We start from the raw sequence: 21,564 nt of genomic DNA on the forward strand, positions 1-21,564 counted from the left end.
GCACTGCTGAGATCTGTTTAAGATCTGCTTTTTTATTTTTATTTTTCCAGGTACTCCCGTTGCGAGGAGGCCCGGCGGCGTGGCCCCCTCTGCCGTTGCCCCCTTCTGAGGACTACAGGACCATCGCGGAATTGCGAGACGACCGGACAGCGCAATCCGGATATTGGCCTTCGGGAGCCGGTTGAGAAGTATCCCGCCCGCGGTTGGCGAGTGTCCAGACGTGGTCCAGACGAGGGGAGGTGGCGAGCCGCTTGGAGGGGTGCACGCAGTCGAGCGGCCCCGCGTCAAGAGAACTTGGTGAGCATGCCACGCACAACAAGCAATGTGAAATTGTGAGGGAGGGGGGAGGAATTAAATACGGGAGGTGGGAGGTGTTGCACAGGTGCGCGGCGAAGGTTTGACAATTTAGTGTTGGCAATGAAATGAATGGTAGCCGAACGAGTGCGAGAGCAGTCGGCTATGTTACGCGAGAGAGGGGGGGTGGAGCACGAAAACATCACGTGCGGCCGCTCGTAGATACTGATTGGCCTAGGTCGCGACTACCTGTAAGGGTGTGTGTGTGTGTGGTTTCCTACGATTTGGCATTTATTGATCAATGAGTAGATGAGGATCCCTATTGTTCGAGCAAGAAACTCGATCGGTAGATGACGTTTCCCTGTAGTCGGTAGCTAGTTAGTTGCCCAATACGGAAGATAATTGGCTGGTTAAGCCCTCCTGTCGAGGGGCGTATCACATATTATTATTGATTACCTTGTTCCAGGAGTGACAGGAAGACAGCTGTGAGGTTAACGGGGGTAGATTGCAAGTGTATTTTGGACTTAAAGAATATATGAAGAATTTACCAGTAGTTCGAAGAGATCGGTGACGTCACCAGTAGGGCTTTCATAGGATATCCCGAGCACAAGGCATCTTTCTTTCTGAGAGTGGTGGGGAAGAGAACTGTGGTAAGGGAGTGGAAACGGAGATAAACGGTAATGAGTTGATCGGGGAAAGGCGAAACGGGGGACATGGCTGCGCACGGAGAACGCCGGCCATGGCAAGTGTAGAAGAAGGAGGAGGAGCAAATGAAAATAGGACGACTGTATAAGAACGTCACAAGGGGTACACAGCCGCAGGGGGCTATGTGCGCCTCGGCCGCATGGGGCCGTAAGGGTGTTGTGCAAAGGAAGAAAGAAAGAAGAAAATATACAAATGCAAATACTATATTTTAATAATTTTCCTTAGCGGACTATCGCAAGTCCCCAAATTTACGGGGCCAGGTAAAGGTATAAGGCTGTGTATTGTAAGTGTTAGTAAGATAATAGCTACCAAATAGGGGAAGGATAACAAGTGAAGCGCTACTATGTCATATGGGACAGGATCGGGAGGGTGGGGGAACACCCTCACTACCCCACTACAACACATATGGACAACACTGTCACCCCATGTCATGATCTCTGCTTCCAAAAGGTCAGGGTTTTCCCAACTCCCTTGGAAGCAGATCCATAACCCAGGTTCCGAGTGCCAACCAGTCCCAATTGGGACCTTTTGGACCCAGTCCTGGCGCCAGTGGCACCAGGCTCATAAATATGCCCAGTCCCAGCGCTGGAAGCGCCGGGCACATAATGCTTGGGTGGACTTACCTGCAGCAGACCATGCTGCTTACTTGCCTGCCAGTTGAGCCTCTGATCCTCTTCTGTTTGGAACTACTTTTTCTGTTGGGTGGGGCAGGAGCCACTCCCTAGATTCAGAACACTGGAACTCTTCTGGAAAGCAGGAACTCTTTTCTTACCTAGGCGTGGCTGTGGAAGGAGACACCTAAGCACTACAGGAGGCTATTTAAACCACACCCGATGGATGAATCTTGCTTTGCGTTATTCTGCATCCTCTGCAGCAGAACGCTCATCGTGTCTTCTGCATCTGATCCTGGGCCTAAGGAAAAAGGCTTACCATCCTGTATCCAGTCTTCAGCAACACCTATAAAGACAAGAAAGAACAGGTTAGCATTACGGTCATCAGTGACAGCTCTTCACTTACCTGGTCCATCGGCTGTCACCAACGCCTCGCGCTGCATTCCGGCATCTGAAAAACAAAGGCTTACCTACTCTTCGTGCGCTCCGGAGGTCTTCACACTGCATTCCGGCATCTGAAAGACAAAAGCTTACCAACTCTTTGCACGCTCCGGAGGCCTTTGGCGCTGCATCCCGCATCTGAAAGACAAAACAAGGTGTGTTTAAAGACATTGGGGAACTTTAATACTCACGTGCCATTACTCCTTTCCACATCTAACCCAGTGGGTATTCCGGCACCCTGCAGCCGCTCCGAACTTGTACCTGCAAAATAAAAAGACAGTTAGAGCGCACCGTGAAGCAGGCAACAAGCGCTTACTTACGTGCTTCCAGGCGCTTCTATTCATCACACGGGCTCCATCTTCAACTCACTTCAGCCCGTCATCCGCCATCGCCGGAACCCTGCAAAACAAGAAACATCATTACTAAAGACTTTAAAGACATTAGAATTACTCCAAACTTACCGTTTGTGCAGTAAACGACGGACAGCAGTCCTCTGAAGTCAAGAGGCCTACTCCCCTTATCCAGTGAAGAAACTGGTTACAGCACCCTGCCCCGAGGCAGATGGAGAGCACGGCGTTCACTTACCTAAGGTGAGAGCGTTAACCTTTGGGGTTCTACAGGAGAAGAGAAAGGGAAGAAGAGAGAGACATTCAATAACCCAGTTCCTTAATCCCATATTTTGTATCTGCAGACATCTTACCCTTCGATTCAGACATACAGTGCACAGAGGTCCAGCCCAAAGAGCCAGCCGTGTGTTACACATCACCTTTGAAGATACGGTATACGCCCAGTCAAGACCGGCGCCTCTACGGGAATCAGGTGAGCGTTACAGAACGCAAAGCCTACCACAAAACTCCCGTCCAGGCGCTATGGAAACCTCGGATACCGACCAGCTAGCCCAGTTACTTGGGGAACTAAGGGCAGAAGTGCATGCAGCCCGTCAGGAAACGAACGCTCTAGGAAGGGAACTGATGATCTCGCTAGACAATTGCTACAGTCACAGGCCGGACAGACCCCGTTACCCGCATCTGGGGGAAATCTTCCTTCTACATCCTCTATGAATCCAGTGCAGATCAGCCTACCTGGGAATGTACCTCTGGCTCCGCCCGAATGATTTTCTGGTGACCCAAAGAGGTTTGCAGTATTTATCAATCAGTGCCGGTTGCATTTCTTATGCCGGCCAGCAGCCTTTCCAACTGATCAAGCTAAAGTAGCTTTCGTGCTTTCGTACCTTAGTGGCAATGCGGCAGACTGGTCGATCCCTTTAGTAAATCAAGATGATCCGGTCCTCCATGATTTTCAAGCTTTTCAGCTCAGTATGGAAAAACTGTTCACAAGACATTCACAGGGGCAGGCCTTGGACAATGAGCTTCTTTCGTTGCGACAAGGTAATCAAGACCTTTTGGCTTATATTGCGTCTTTCAACAGACTGATAGTGGAAACTCGATGGCCTGAGGACAAAAGGATTACGCTGTTTTATAGAGGTCTACGTGGAGAGCTCAAAGATGTGTTAGCCCAAGTAGTGAATCCCCCACAAGATTGTTCGGACTATATAGACTTAGTCGTTCAAATAGATCACAGACTGCAGAACAGGAAGGCCGATCGTTCCAAGTTTGATGCTCGAGTATTTTCCAAACCGCCAACTCATTCCAAAGGAGTAGACTCTGGGGAACCCATGCAAATAGGGGGTCTGAAAAGTCCTCTAACACAAAAGGAGCGGGAAAGGAGAAAACAGTTGCAATTATGCCTCTATTGCGGAAACTCAGGGCACTTTCTTCGAGACTGTCCGGTGAAACCTGCCAAGAAGGCAGTAGGAGCTGCAGTTACCAAAGTTACAAACTCTGAGCAGGGAAACGACCTCGCCCGACAAGAATAGAGGTCCTCTTGCCGAGCGTGAAAACCAGTTCCGTGACCTCGCATTTCGTGATACCTATGGTCCTCATTAGCCCTGATAATCCGGATCGATTACATGCAATTGAAGCTTACGTCGACAGCGGTGCCATCGGCAATTATGTGGATCATGAAATGGTTTTGAGGATGAATCTAACTCTTTGTCCCAAGGCTGTAAAGGACGTCATTACTACGGTGGATGGTACGGAGATAGCCTCTGGGCCAGTAACGCATACCACTCAAGAGGTGACGCTAGTAAGTCAAGATGGACACCATGAGAAGATCGTGTTCGATGTGATCAAGGCCCCTCAGTTTCAGATTATTCTAGGAATACCCTGGTTAGAGAAACACAATCCTCTGATCGATTGGCGAGCAAGAACGGTCCAGTTTCCAGAATGTGTCTCTACTTGTCGCCCTCCACCTGGTGTTGCACTGGCAGCAATTTCTTCAGAGACTCCCCAGTTACCTCCCGAATACCTAGAATACCAAGATGTTTTCCGGAAGGATCAGGCTAACTCTCTACCTCCTCATAGGTCTTATGACTGCCAGATAGACCTGATACCTGGATCTACTCCTCCTTGTAGTAGAATTTATACCCTCACCGAGCCTGAGAACCTTCACCTTCGACAATACCTGGATCAATACCTGGCAAATGGGTTTATTTGTCCTTCCAAGTCCCCTGCTTCTTCAGCTTTGTTCTTCGTTCCAAAAAAGGAAGGAGACCTTAGAACTTGTATAGATTATCGCTCCCTGAACCAGATCACTGTTAAGAATAGATATCCGTTACCTTTGATCCCTGAACTCCTGGACCAAGTCAGAAAAGCATGCATATATACAAAGCTGGATCTTAGAGGAGCTTACCACTTGGTACGAGTAAAAGAGGGCGATGAATGGAAGACGGCCTTCCGCACCAAGTATGGGCTATTTGAATATCAGGTCATGCCCTTTGGACTTTGCAATTCCCCGGCCGCCTTTCAATATTTTATGAACGATGTCCTCAGAGAGCTCATAGATGTGTGTGTTGTTGTTTACATTGACGACATCCTCGTTTATTCTTCATCGGAATCTGAACATCGGAAACACGTGAAAATGGTCCTCGAAAGATTGCATCAACACAAACTTTTCGCTAAGTTGGAAAAATGTGTTTTCAACGTGACTGAAGTTGAATTCTTGGGATTCATATTATCACCTGGCGGAGTGCGTATGGATTCAAAGAAGGTCGATGCAGTTCTCAAATGGCCATCACCATCCTCCGTAAAAGGTGTGCAAAGCATGTTAGGCTTCGCTAACTTTTACCGCAGGTTTATCCCCGAATTCTCTCGAATAGTCCAGCCCGTCACTGCCTTGTTAAAGAAAAACAAATGTTTTGAATGGTCTACCGAGGCGGAACAAGCTTTCCAGGATTTGAAGACTAAATTTATCTCTGCACCAATCTTAAAACACCCTCGCCCCGAACTCCCCTACATCGTGGAAACTGATGCTTCAAGCCTTGCCATGGGGGCAGTTCTATCACAAAAGGACCCGGTAACCAATCAGTTGCATCCCGTGGCATTTTGGTCCCGCAAATTCTCGCCTCCTGAAATCAATTACACGATTACTGACAAGGAACTTCTGGATATCAAGTCTGCCTTTAAGGCTTGGCGGCATTATCTGCTGGGGGCCCGACACACCGTTACTGTGATTACGGATCACCGAAACCTGCAATATTTGAAAACCGCAAAAGCCCAATCCTCTAGACAACTCCGTTGTGCATTATTCTTTGCCGAGTTTGACTTCATAATTACCTATCGACCTGGTACAAAGAACGGTAAAGCTGATGCCCTTTCTCGGATGGGAGTGGAAGAACACTTGATCAACCCTAAACCTGTACCAATCATTCCCGAACAAAGAATTCTGGGTGTAATCGCCACAGAATCCCTAGAGGAAGTTAAGGATAAAGCCAGGCAACTTGTAACTCCAGCAGACATACAGAATTGGCATCTGCAGGGAAAGGACTTTGCAGTAAAGGACAACTTATTGTATTTCCAAGAACGATTATACCTACCCAGCACAGATTTACAGAAAAAAGTAATCTCTTGTTATCACAATTCTTTAATGGAAGGACATCCCGGTATGGCCAAGACCTCAGAAAAGATCAAGCGCTACTTCTGGTGGCCGTCTTGGAAAAAAGATATCAGAGACTTTATAATGTCCTGTGGAGTATGCGCCCAAAACAAGCGTCAAAAGGAAAGACCAGCAGGCCTCTTACGCCCTATTGACATCCCACCTCGCCCTTGGCATACGCTTTCTATGGACTTCATCACCGATCTACCTCCATGCTCCGGATACAATACGATTCTAGTAATCGTGGACTTATTCTCCAAGATGGCGCATTTCATTCCGCTCAAAGGCTTGCCAACAGCAGCAACTCTGGCCCGAGAATTTCTCGAAAACATCGTCCGACTGCACAGTTTTCCTTCGGTTCTAATTTCGGATCGAGGTAGTCAATTCATTTCTCATTTTTGGCGAAGTTGCTGTCGGTCGGCTCAAATTGATGTGAGACTATCGACCAGTCACCACCCTCAGACCGACGGACAAACCGAGAGGACCAATCAAACTCTGGAACAGTATTTATGCTGCATGCTGCAACAAACTGAAAAAACTTGGAAAGACATCCTTTGGATAGCCGAATATGCCTACAATAACTCTGTCCATTCGGGAACTGGGAAAACCCCGTTTTTTCTTTTGTACGGCAGTCACCCTCGAACCTCGGAGTTGGATCCCCTCCAAGATCTTGAAACTCCAGCAGTAGACTACCTGCATTCTACAATCACCCAAGCCTTTAAGGAAGCTGTTTCTCACCTTCAAAGGGCTAAAGAACAATACAAGAAAGGAGCAGATCAACATCGGAAGGAAGCCCCTCAATATCAAGTAGGGGATCAAGTCTGGTTATCCACCAAATATCTACCTCTAAAAGGGCCACGCACATTCAACCCAAGATACCTTGGTCCCTATTCCATCACTACCATAGTAAACCCAGTAGCGGTCAAGTTGGACTTGCCCCCGCACATGAAGATACATCCGGTCTTCCACGTCTCTCTATTAAAACCCATGCAACCTCAAACCCGACTAACTAAATCTCCAAAACCTATCCTAGTTGATGGAGAACTCGAGTTTGAAGTCAAAAGCATTCTGGACTCCAAGATCTCCAAATCTAAACTATTTTACCTAATTGACTGGAAAGGCTACGGCCCCCAAGAGAGATCCTGGGAACCTGCTGAAAATGTCCACGCTCCTCCCCTAATCAAAAGATTTCACCGAACATTTCCTGACAAGCCAAAACCCCCGGAGAAGCCCGGTTTGGGAGGGCCTTGAGGGGGGGTACTGTCATGATCTCTGCTTCCAAAAGGTCAGGGTTTTCCCAACTCCCTTGGAAGAAGATCCATAACCCAGGTTCCGAGTGCCAACCAGTCCCAATTGGGACCTTTTGGACCCAGTCCTGGCGCCAGTGGCACCAGGCTCATACATATGCCCAGTCCCAGCGCTGGAAGCGCCGGGCTCATAATGCTTGGGTGGACTTACCTGCAGCAGACCATGCTGCTTACTTGCCTGCCAGTTGAGCCTCTGATCCTCTTCTGTTTGGAACTACTTTTTCTGTTGGGTGGGGCAGGAGCCACTCCCTAGATTCAGAACACTGGAACTCTTCTGGAAAGCAGGAACTCTTTTCTTACCCAGGCGTGGCGGTGGAAGGAGACACATAAGCACTACAGGAGGCTATTTAAACCACACCCGATGGATGAATCTTGCTTTGCGTTATTCTGCATCCTCTGCAGCAGAACGCTCATCGTGTCTTCTGCATCTGATCCTGGGCCTAAGGAAAAAGGCTTACCATCCTGAATCCAGTCTTCAGCAACACCTATAAAGACAAGAAAGAACAGGTTAGCATTACGGTCATCAGTGACAGCTCTTCACTTACCTGGTCCATCGGCTGTCACCAACGCCTCGCGCTGCATTCCGGCATCTGAAAGACAAAGGCTTACCTACTCTTTGTGCGCTCCGGAGGTCTTCACACTGCATTCCGGCATCTGAAAGACAAAAGCTTACCAACTCTTCGCACGCTCCGGAGGCCTTTGGCGCTGCATCCCGCATCTGAAAGACAAAACAAGGTGCGTTTAAAGACATTGGGGAACTTTAATACTCACGTGCCAGTACTCCTTTCCACATCTAACCCAGTGTGTATTCCGGCACCCTGCAGCCGCTCCGAACTTGTACCTGCAAAATAAAAAGACAGTTAGAGCGCACCGTGAAGCAGGCAACAAGCGCTTACTTACGTGCTTCCAGGCGCTTCTATTCATCACACGGGCTCCATCTTCAACTCACTTCAGCCCGTCATCCGCCATCGCCGGAACCCTGCAAAACAAGAAACATCATTACTAAAGACTTTAAAGACATTAGAATTACTCCAAACTTACCGTTTGTGCAGTAAACGACGGACAGCAGTCCTCTGAAGTCAAGAGGCCTACTCCCCTTATCCAGTGAAGAAACTGGTTACAGCACCCTGCCCCGAGGCAGATGGAGAGCACGGCGTTCACTTACCTAAGGTGAGAGCGTTAACCTTTGGGGTTCTACAGGAGAAGAGAAAGGGAAGAAGAGAGAGACATTCAATAACCCAGTTCCTTAATCCCATATTTTGTATCTGCAGACATCTTACCCTTCGATTCAGACATACAGTGCACAGAGGTCCAGCCCAAAGAGCCAGCCGTGTGTTACACATCACCTTTGAAGATACGGTATACGCCCAGTCAAGACCGGCGCCTCTACGGGAATCAGGTGAGCGTTACACCCCATAGGGAGAAACTGATCAAGTATAGCATAGAATGGACACAGGGGACGGACAACAAAATGATAACACCATGGCCGCCTAATGGTAGCTTCGATCCATATACCCAACATTCACTATTAAACCATCTGCATAATACATACAAAGGGAAGAAGTTGACACACCACGTGGAGGTGTTTAACTTATGGAGGATGTTCCAAGGGTCCCGACCAGGACCAAATGGAATGTTCACTGTGGTGGAAATACCAGAAGAAAAAGAGATTAAGGAGGATGGAGAGAATGGGAAAGAGGGGAGTGAAGACCCAAAGAACACGGAGAACGGACAAGAGGGAGGAGAAAAGAATAATAACTCAAAAGAAAGTGAAATAAAAAAGGAACAGAGCAACGATATACCCCTAGCAAAGGTAGTGAAAACAGAGGGAGGGGGGTTGTACCCTTTAAGAGAATTAGGAGAAATAGAAAGAGGACAGTTAAGGGCGGCTGAGGGGTACTCGAACCCGGCATACAGCCCGCCACCATATGTGGCTCATAGGAAGATGCCAGCAGGGGAGGGGAGGACTGGAGAAGAATAAACTGTGGAAATAGGACATGATGAGTGGGTAGCTGCGCAGATACTATTAAAATTACGAGGTTCATTAACAGGAGAAGAGAAGGAGGTAGTAAGGAAAATAGACGAGGATAATACCAGGGAGAGTGAAATGAGAGGGGAAGAGCTGTTACGACAAAAGGAAGAGATTTTGGAGGAACGACTAGCAGAGTTAAGGGATGAGCAGAATGAACTGATCAAACAGCTCGAGAGGGAGGAAAGAGAGAGAGCGAGGGAAAGGAAAGAAGGTAAGAACGAATTGGAAAAAATAAGGGAACGAACTGAGGAGCAAAGGAGAGAAGCTGAAAGGGTAAAAGCAGCAGCAGAAAGGGTATCAAGAGCAGTGCTACGAGAGAGGAAAAGGGAAGAAGAAGAGAAAGAAAAAGAAATGGCAATGTGGAAGAAGAGATTACTATCAGAAACGACTAAGAAATACGAAGAAGGGAGGGTGATAGAGAGTATATTAGAAAGGGAGAGGGTGAGATGGGAAAGGAAGAAAGAGGATGAAAGGATATTAGGAAAGATGAGTAGTGAAGTAATGGAGGAATTAAAAAGGAAAAGGGAGGAAATTGGTAGGGAGATGGAGGAGAGAAATGAAGGGGAAAGAGAAGATAGGAGAGGGGAGAGTGAAGTAAGGGGGTATGTATATAGAGACACAGAAGTAGCAACAACATCAGCGCAAAGGGGAGCGGTTGGTAAAGGAGAAAAGGGAGAACCAGACCTAATAGACTTAAAAACAGTAACAATCAAGGGGAAAAAGACAGAGTGGGGGCTGCCGTTTTGAATGACTTTTGTAGTGAGGAAGAAGAAGGAATTGAGAAGGAAGGAAGAAACAGTGAAAGGGAAAGCCTAGATAAACTATACACCACCCGGACCAATACAGACTCACCATGGATCTGTAGGAGAAAGGATGAACTGGAGAGAAGTGAGGAGGAAGAGCAAGGAATAGTGGAAAGACAGACACATGAAGCCACACCGTCACCATCACACCCTCTCCCATCCCACCCTACTTGCTCAACCACCTCACGCTCATTAAGTACAATCAAACTCGCGCCCTTCACATCGAACTGACACCCTATGCAGGTAGGCTTAGAGACCTCCCTAGACGCAGGCAGGAAGGACGAATACACACGCCCACATTAAATACAGGAAATGAAGGAAGAAGGGGAAAAGATGGAGAAGAAAGAGTTACGAGCAGGGGAAATACGGACAAAATTGACGATGTAGGAGAGAGGGAAGAAGAGGAGGGGTGTGAGGACTCGATTTTATGGAACCCAAGGGGTAAAACGAGACACAACTTAATGCCACTTCTGGAGAGGGGAGGGGTTAGACCACAGTACGTCTCTTGGAAGCATACAGACAAAGAAAATATAAAGTGCAGGCTCCCATCATTAAGTGGAGGTGCGGGTAAATGGATATATGAAATGGAAAAACACACCGCAGGACAGAAACTGGCAGTGGGAGATGTAAAGGGCCTTCATATATCGATATTAGGGGATGCAGCGGATGACATTTGGAAGAGAGCGGGATTCACTGGGGTAACAATAGCAAACACATCGCACGATGGGGCACCATTCGCAAACTGCAGACATGCACTATGGCAGGCACTGAGGGTACAGTACCCAGACACATCAGACATAGGAGCAATTACCTCACGCAAGATGCGTGAGAACGAAGATCCTGTTGATTATATCCAGGAAATCCAAGAGAAGTGGCGCATGGAAACTAGAGAACAATGGGACAAACACCAGCAATATTCTACCATATACTAGTACAAGGGCTCCCAGAAGGAGTTCAGAAACAACTGAAGAAAGTAGTGGGAATGGAAGCAAAAGCATGGCCAGAAATACAACTGACAATAGTGCATCATTGCAGGACATGGCAAGGAAAAATGAAACAAAAGGAAGAGGACAGGAAAACGGAAGAGGCTAAATTAGTACAGAAAAAACTTACTAAATACACAATGGAAGGGGCACTAATAACTACACCTACAACAATGACCCAAAGTCCCACACAAGTAGTGGCTGCACAAGATCCCTCCCAAATACCACCCTCACAGACTAGAACACAACAGGTGCCGCCACTCCAACCATACACGACCAACATGGGAGGAGGATACTCAATGCCAGGAGCTGGGTATTATGATTACAACAGGGGAAGAGGAGGAATTATGAGAGGGAGAGGATACGGATATAACACCCAACAGCAGGTGGGAGGACTTAGAAATTCCTACCCCACAGGGCAACCAGTATACCAGGACAACACAGGAAGCTTTCCATGGCAGAGTAGGGAACCACCGGTGTGTTGGAGTTGTGGATTAGTAGGGCACATGTCACGCACGTGTAGAGTAAGACCAGGAACACCATCATGGAGCGAACAGGGACAACCCAGGCCCACAAAGGAACAGCAGGGCATACAGCAACAGCAGACGTTGCAACAGGGAAATGAACAGCAACAACTAACAACACAACAACAGCCACAGACATATTCACTGCCACAACAACAGGTAGCGATAACACAACAACCCCAAGCACAACAAACACAACTGGGTAGGGTGACGGTCCTGGGACACAACCCTTACACAGGAAATGGTCAATCGTTGTACCCTCAATAGGACAGCCCACAGACGGCCTTGGTGTGTCCCATCCTGTCAGTAACACCTAATAGTGCGGAGGAACCACGCATAGAGGTAACAATAGGTGACAAAAAATGATCATTCCTTGTTGACACCGGGGCGACCCGGTCTTGCATAAGGGAAGGTAAATTTAAGATATCGGGTGAAGCCATGAACACCCAAGGATTCTCTGGGGCTAGAGGGTTGGTTCCCTTTACTGATAACATTCCCTTCGCTATAGGAGATTATGACCTGTCAGTTCCACTTCTATATTATAGTGCCTCACCAGTAAATATACTGGGGAGAGACATCATGAACAGGTTGAATATGACGATCTCCTTTACGGAGGACAGCATAATTTGCTCTACTCCAGGAATTAACATGCTCACAGCACGACAGATTATGCAAGCATACTGCGGACAGACAGCGATTAGGGCTGAGCCAGTAGATGGCAAACTATTCCAGTACGGGACAGACATGGCATTTGCATGGATGCCAGGGATAGAGGGAAAGATCTGGAGGAGGCCAGCAGCCTATTTGTTCAGACCAGAAACACCAGTCAATGAACCAGAAGGAAAGGTGGTTCCAGTGGACATTGAGAGCATTATAGCAACAGCTGATTACATTGGGGTACATGCCCAAGACATAGAAGGAAGAGCATGGAGGGCAGTGATAGCACTAGCAGAAGGATGTAGACTCACCCAGGTGTCAGATGAGGAGCTGTTCTCAGAAGAAAAGGAGGAAGGTGAAATGGTGTTTATGATGAGTGTGGAAATATGGCTAAGAGTGGCGTACAAACAAGTGGCACAGAAAATTGCAATGGCACTTGAGGCACCCACATCCACCCCAGTTCCCTTCTTTGAGGAGGATATGACAAAAGTACCCACATCATTATGGACTACTACCCCCTATGCATAAAAAGTATAGGGGGAGTAAGGATAAAATTGAAAAAAGGTGCAATACTCCCTAGAGTGAAACAGTACCCACTATCAAAAGAGGCAGATGAGGGCATATATGAAACCATAACGGCCCTTATAGATAATGGCATATTGGTCCCCTCAAAATCACCATGTAACACGGCTGTATACCCAGTGCGCAAGGCTATAGGGGTTTCTTGGCGCTTCATACAGGATCTCAGGCCCTTGAACAACATAGTAGAAGCAGAATACCCCATAGCCGCAAACCCGGCCACAATATTGTGTGGCATTCCAGCAGAAGCATCACGATTTACAGTGATCGACCTTAAAAATGCTTTTTTCTCAATACCATTGCACCCAGACTCACAAGATCTGACAAGCTTTACTTACAGAAACACAAAGTGGAAACACACCAGATTGCCACAAGGGTACTGCGAATCACCCTCAATCTTCAACAGAGTAATACAGATGGATTTGGGTAACATTGAAGTAGAAAGCACAGTGTTGCAGTATGTCGACGACATAATAATTTGCAGTGCAAACGAAAGAACATGCAGAGAGGACTCATTAAAGATGCTGACAATATTGGCTGAAAAAGGTTACAAGGTAGACATGGAAAAGTTACAGTACTGTCAAGAACAGGTACTTTACATTGGTCAGCTCATATCCCAACATGGAAGAAAGATTGCACCACAAAGAGCACAGGCCATTTCAAAAACGCCAGTGCCACAAACAGTGAGGGAACTAAAGCAGTTCCTGGGTCTGTGCAACTACTGTAGAGCATGGGTATTTGATTACAGCTCATACATAGGACCCCTGCTTGAGGCGTTAAAGGAAGCTAATAAAGGGGAGAAAGAGTTGGGGTGGACAATGGAAATGAAAGAGGCTTTTGATGAACTGAAAGATGCGATATCAACTGCTCCGGTACTGGCAACCCCAGACTATGAGCGACAATTCTTTATATTTTCACATTGCGACTCAGCAGTAATGAAAGCAGTGTTGGCTCAAAAAACAAGCATGGGCTACAAACCAGTAGCATTTTACAGCGGCCACTTAGATCCTGTGATGTTAGGTCATTTCCCTTGCGAACAAGGTCTCGCCGCAGCTGCTTTTGCGGTAGAGAAAGCATCAGCAATCACGATGGGGTGCCCAACTACACTGTTTGTGGAACATGCACTATTTGCAATATTGAATAAACCTAAGTCCACCCTAACCACGCAAAGGGCATCAGGTTATGAGATCATCTTATCCAGAGCTGAACTATCAATTGTTAGATGTAGCACGGTCAACCCTGCAAGGTTCCTAGCAGAAGTAAATGAGGAAGGAGATTATGCAAACGATTGTACGCAAATAACTGAAATGTACTCATGTACTAGAAAGATTGAAGAGAACGCACTAGAGGGAGGTGAGCTCCTGTTCATTGATGGGTCATCAACTATCGACCAAAGGGATGGTATAAGGAGGACTGGGGCAGCAGTGGTAAAAATGATGGAGGTACCGGTGTGTGTGGCAATGAAATGTGTACAACTACCACAGCATTATTCCGCTCAAGCAGCAGAATTAATTGCACTAATCTTGGCGTTGAAGGAAAGCTTTGACAAACGAGTGACCATATATTCCGACAGCGCATATGTTACGTCCACTGTCCACTCAGGGCTGTCAAAATGGAGAAGAAGAGGGTTTAGGAGACCTGATGGCACTCCAGTGCAACATGCCCTCCTATTGGCTGAACTAATTGAAGCAATAAATGACCCCCAAGAATTAGCTTTGGTCAAATGCACCGCATGCACCAATGGTGAAGACCACATTTCAAAAGGGAATGCAGCAGCAGACGCACATGCGAAGTATGCTGCATATTTTGGTGAGATATGGAACCCCCCAGAGTCAAAGAGAGGGAGAGGGAGGGGAATGGCTAAGGAGATGTTGATAAGAGAAGGGTACACCCATCTCCCAGCCACACAGATAATGGAGCAACAAGCGGCTGCACCAATGGCAGAAAAAGAAATATGGGTAAAAAGAGGATGCACAATGTCACCAACTGACGCACTATGGCGCCAGGGTGACACTGGAAAGATTGTAATACCACTGGCACTATTGAACACCGCCCTGAGCCAACTACACCACCCAGCCCACACAGGCAAGGAAGTAATTGCAGCACGAATTAGGGAAGACTGGTTCTGCCCCGAGTTAAATTCTCATGTGTCAAATTTTATCAGCAATTGTCTCACATGTCAACAGTTTACGGCCGGTCACACTCTGAAAGTGATAAGAGGTACTATACCCCGGCCAGAGGGACCCTTCCGACATCTCCATATTGACTATGTTGATATGATCAACGTATGTCAAGGAAATAGGTATATGATTGTAGTAGTATGCCCATTCTCGAGGTGGATTGAAGCAGGGCCCTGTTCACACCCAGATGCATTCAGAGCAGCTAAATTCCTAGTGAGGGAGGTCTTCCCCAGGTGGGGAGTGTGCGAGGTACTGCGGTCAGATAATGACCCACATTTCGCAAACGAAATGTTCCAGCACATCACATCCTTACTGAACATCAAGAATAAATTTGCATGTGCATACCACCCACAGGCCAACGGTCTATGTGAACGCCTGAATGGCCTATTAAAGGAGGCAATTGCAAAAATACAGCAACCAACAAAGAAGAGTTGGTTGTATTGCCTTCCACTAGCCCTATTTGAGCTAAGGAATAGACCAGGTTCCAACCACCACCTCACCCCTCACGAGGTGGTTACCGGACGTCAAATGCGCCTTCCCCTAACGCCAACATCAAGAGCATTTACCGACCACGAGAGTACTGCAAATGTCCTTGGTGATGAAATGTACCAAGATGTGTCTTCTTTGATTACTAGTGTAGTGTTTGTGTCTCAACAGCTCGAGCGCACGCGGGGCGGGTCTAACAGCGATCAACAAGAAGACGCGGATAAAGAATTGGAAAAGGAAAGACTGTGCAAAGTTGCTAAAGGTGACCGCGTACTACTTCGCAATTTCAACAGAAAGTGGAACAGCCCACGCTTCACTGGCCCCATTTGGTAGAGGAGGTATCAACGAGAGCAGTAAAGCTACAGGACAAACGTGCCTGGAACCACCTACACGACGTAAAGATCTACACACTCCAGACCCGCCCCAGCGCCACCGACAGGGCCACTGGAAGAACAACAACAGCGTCACCAACGGAGGAAGAGACTTCTACCACAACTAACGGCCTAAGTGTCCCCATACCCTGCCACCCCTCAGATTCCCCAGAGACAACTACTAGAAAAGAAAGGGGTGATCCCCATACCGCCCGCCCCATGGTTACATGATTAAAGAGTAAAGAGACTTCCGCCAGTTGAGCCCCAAACCCTCTGCCCATTGACCCCCTACCCACTGTAGTAATAACTGAACTGAAGGACATTGCCTTGCACATATACACATGTAAACACCTGAATGTTCTCTTTCTTTTCTCTCGCACATGCAGGTACAGCGTATTATTGTACTACTAAGAAAGTAGATAACTAACCAATTCACTGCCCAGGAGTAGATGGTACCCTCAGACGATAATTACCTGGAAGAATTGTCACACCAATTTGTATATGAAATAAAAAGGCCAACGTACCTGAAAAGAAGGAGGGTACGTGTCTACTACACAGCATTCTCTTGGCCATAGAACATTCAATGCCCCACCTCCAACCATACTTGCCTGCCCTAAGAGATAGATCGCTTAGATTGGCGTGGGAACAGCTCTTTGCCTGGGCACTGAATGACTTCTTGATAGGGAGAGCTTAAAAACGAAAACTAACACTAATAACAAGCATATTAAGAATTTTCAGGCGGGCAACTGTAACGTCGCAAGAATAAGCAAAGTAAGAGCAAAATGCCGGTGAAATTAGCATCTGTAATAAAATTGATAGGGATTTTAATGACCACCGGGTTCTTGGCTGCCTCTGTATGGCAGTACAGCTATGCTATCAATATTATTGCTGTACCCAAACCTAATACACCCCCACCCCCAGCTGCAACAGGTGTTACGTCAGGTGGTACTAGTAAAATCCCACACAAGGAAAATAGAGTTAAACGCAGCACATACTCAGATAATAAAGGTATTGACAACTACATAGAAGATTCAGCACACATCTGAAACAACATATGGTACCAACACATGACCCACATAGGTAAGCAGACAACAGAAGACAGCTGTTACGTTTGCTCATTAATCCCATACGCCATGAGCGCTTCTCGAACATTTGTTGCCACGGAGATAGATGAAAAAATAGCACGATGTATAATATACATGGCACTGTTCCAGACGAAAGGAAGATTTCAAGGGACAGTGGTGCAACTGGTGTGGAAAACACGAGATACATATCCATATGAAAATAACTTCCTCAAGACTTATTTGAGTAACCACAAGAGCAGTTTACATGCTGAAGGATTCAGATACATAACAAGTGGTCCTGAAAAAGGAGAAACAAAGAAAGTAACACTACAGTACCTACCATGTGATTGGTACGCCACTGAAGTCCCTGGTAAAAACGGATGTTGGGAAAGACCACTGGTGATAATAACAGGGAAGGTGTACATGAACAACAAATGGGGCATAGGAGTGGTTGGCAGCAACATGGTAACAAGAGAAAATATTTCAACTATTGATGGACACAACCATAGATGTTGGATGACTTGGGTCAAGTACGTACCCATGCTCACGTGGATGGAAAAGGATGAAGACCCAATAACAATACTGCCGCTAACTGCGCCTAAGGTATGCTACCAACATAAAGGGAAGGTGGACGTAGGATACAACACCAACTGTGCAAGCGTGATGGAGTTACCTGAGGGGGGAGCAGGAACAGCAGTAGTAATGGACCATTACTGGGCCTGTGGAAAAAAGGCATACCACACACTGCCCCCTCTGTGGAATGGTATATGCACAATGGTGCACGTTAATGTACCATCACTAGTGGTACCCCAGAAACATGTCAATGTGGCGAACTTCCCCAAAATGGATGAAGGGAACAAGAGGAAGAAGAGATCTGTACAACCTCAGAAGGGGCCAGAGAGCAAAACCGACGGCAATAATACTGTCCTGAATAGAAAGAAAAGACAAGGAGAACCTCTGACATGAAATCACCTATGGGGAAGGTCGGAAACAGCACTCACTTCAATTCCACCAGCAGAGCAGCAATGTTCTTCTCCTCGATAATACATCCAGGACTACAGGCTTACGCAAACGCAAAATGGCAGAAGCAGTTTTACAATTGGCCCAGATGCACTCAAAAATGATGGATGAAAGTAAAGGTGTGAAAAAGGATGAGAGCTGGTTTTCAATATTATGGTCATGGATGCCATCTTGGCTATCAGATGGACTGAAGATGATAGTTGGATGTACTATTTTGGCTGGAGCTACACTGATCATAATAAGATTTTGGAAGGCCCGGAAGGCACGCACCACAGACGAGATGATCGAAATGGTTGGTATGCACCTCTTGATGCCAACAGATGACGGCCAACACACAGGCACAATCATAAAAGAGAGAGAGAAGTTGCGCAACCAGATCATCACCAACCACCTGGACCCACCATCTGTGAAGCTCGAAAACCCAAGAAACCGAAGGAGCTACAAAGGGAAATGGGTATACTGCACTCCTGGAGGAACCTGTGCATATATGTATTGGTCATTTGAAGACCATGTTAACCACTATGGACATTTGGGAGGAATAACTAAAATATGGAGAGTAAGAGGAGATAAAGAAAAGGATATGTTTGTGGTCGACAAGTCGACCAGAGGGGGGACTGAAGTGGGAGAATGGAAGAACAGGCTCCCGCCCTTCCCCTCTCGTGCTTGGCCTAGAGGATCACGGCCTAGACACCCGCCACGAGAGGTGTTTGCCTATCTACCAGACGACCAAATACCCTGGTACAGGAACATACGGATGTGCCCACCTACCTGCCCAGCAGCCCGCCCTGCCCATGCCGACACCTGCGGCATGGATCAACTCGACTAAACCCACACGTCGTTAGAGATGCCATGACGACCTAGCCAACGGTCAGCACACCTGTGCAAACATGCACACCGGACACTCCCACACCAATCCACACGAAGAACATACTCAGTGCTATGACGTAGGCGACAGACATACCCACGGACGTGCATCTTTATTATTTTCCACATAGGCTCTCAAAATGCAGAAACGCAAGACGCATAATGAACTTATCTAAAAAGGCTTGCTCACGCTTCTTCTAAGAACCATGTACCATAATGAAGAATATAACGGAGACACGATACTGAGGATAGAGCAATATGATACCGTAACCTAAAGCGCTCTGCATCAAACGGTTCCACCTATGAACCAGGCCCAAGTAGGCCGCAAGCAAAAGCTTCCATGAACATTGAATGAGCAAGAGCTCGGTTGCTGACCCTGCAGAATGAGCCCGGCGAAAGCACACCGCCAAGGGCACGATGTTGCAATCCCGCCCGCCGCAAGCCGACGCCAAGGTCGCACCTGCAAGATAAACCAGGCACACAGTGGGAAAAACAATATTAATTGTGCTGAATTTTGCCTCAAACACGGTCCCACCTCACGTGACAAAGCCAAACCTGACAGGATGCCAAGCCCAGGAGGAAGGAGACGCCTGAATCCCACGTTTCAAGACACAGGCATATACAATTAAAAGACTCATTGGACATCTGCAGCAGTGGGAGTAGTCGACCTCCCAACATATGAATAAATCCTCACATTGTTTACACCTACCCATAGTAAAACATTGTTGCAAATGACAGGTGCACCGCGAGCTGGGAACAGCGATAGTCCCAGACTGGGAGGCTCGCAAGCGGACCAATCAGAACATGGGGCTCTTATCACTGATGCCATTAACATTGACCAATCCTGAGAGGTCTTCATGTAACAATTTTCATGTATCAAATTGAAGGGACAGCCCAAGTATATCACCTGACTAACCCTCAACCACTAACACCGTTCTCTAAATGTATGCTATACTAACCCTACCACTCGAGTAACCAATCCAGAGTGGAAATAGGTTTTTTGCTAAACTTTCTAAGGTGACGCAAGTAGCGCGTCATACTAAGGTAAAAAGGGCCTGCGAGCCCCACGATTGTGTGTGTGTCAGGACGGACGCGTACGATCCTTGACCCATCCCTACCGTTTTGTCTAATAAACAGCAGAGTCACCTTGCTTCTTGCGTGTGTCTCATACTCTATCTCTTTTGGGATATACGGGAGGAGTTGGGGCCTCCCTGCCCAGACGTCTACGGACGCCCCGGCCGACCCCGGCAGAATTTCCCCCCGACACCGTGTTTTGCAGTCACCGAAATAATGGCTGCGCTGTCTTTGCCAAGCACATATGGGCCAAGATGGAACATGGAACACCCTGAGAATGGCTGCCAGTGTTTTCCTGATGTGCACCAAAGAAAAGAATTGAAAAGCAGTGCTGCTATGCTGCCAGCTTCAAAATGTCCCATTGAAAAAAGAAACATTTTGCCTTTAAAATGACTGTGCCCTGATGCTCTTTTCCACCATTTCAACAGTACACAGTTTTATTCCAGTCAGACCCAGTTATGTCCATCCATATTCAGGTGCTCCAGCAAAAGGGGGCATTTCTCACTGAATGACAGGCTGTGTCAGGCCAGATCTGTGAAATAGCAAAGAATTTCACTACAAAGCGTACGGAAAAACTTTTGACTTTGGCAACAAAAGTTCATAGCTAAACTCTTCACAAGAAGCCCTATCTCTCTGTGCTTATGTCAGTTTCAGTGGACCCTTGCCTTGAACAGATTTCTGTGTATGAGAAATTGACTAGGCTACAAATAATGTTTAGAATCTAGATGTAAGAGAAAACCGCATTGTAAAGTGACAGCCAAGGAAAATTGACCATGTGTAAAATGGTGCTTTTTACAAACAAGAAAATGTTTAAAAGTGAATTGTTGAATTAAGACCCTGTCCTTGAATAGACATGTTAGGGGGGTATGATTTAAAACATATGTAGAATCTTTAATTCCAACAGTCTTGCCTTCTGGTTCAGAAGCCAGCAGAACAGGTTTTTACTTGGCCTGGCTTCAAAGGACTTTGCTTCCTGGGAATAGGATCTGCATCGCTTCAAGTCAACCAGCCCCCGGGGCACCTGAATAGGAAAGGGTGGTGGATCTTGCACCCTCGTCAGACTCTGTGGCAGTGCTCTAGCCTGGTACAATGGATCTCTGGGACACATGGGTTTGACTTTTAGCAGCACCTCCCTTCCACTCAAACTTGGGAGCTACGAATGCAACTCCAGAGCAACATGGGAAAGTGTGCCCTTATTTAGAAGACAATTCTGGACATTTGGGGCAAAAGACTGTTCTGAATTAATAAACGTTAAGACTTTTATTTCCGCAACCAGAAGATGCAGGAATGCAACAATTTAACAGTTTAAATGTAATTTTTGTGATATTAAAACAAGACTTTGTATCTTTCCCTAGCAGGTAGGTGACGCAAATGGCAGCAAAATGTAAATCGTGGTAAAAGTATACTTGGTGCAACTTTGAAATTTAATGCAAACATGCTTTGTGATAATAGGTACAAATATCTCAAATTGTACAATTTTAGGTGAAGCGATTCCCACTAGAAAAGGCGAAAGATTATTAGAACAACAAACAATATTGTATAGATGTGGGAATTGGAATGACATGTTCAGTATAAA

The sequence above is a fragment of the Ambystoma mexicanum genome, chromosome 12 (assembly GCF_040938575.1).
Source record: "Ambystoma mexicanum isolate Mex_15411 chromosome 12, UKY_AmexF1_1, whole genome shotgun sequence".
NCBI classification, from domain to species: domain Eukaryota; kingdom Metazoa; phylum Chordata; class Amphibia; order Caudata; family Ambystomatidae; genus Ambystoma; species Ambystoma mexicanum.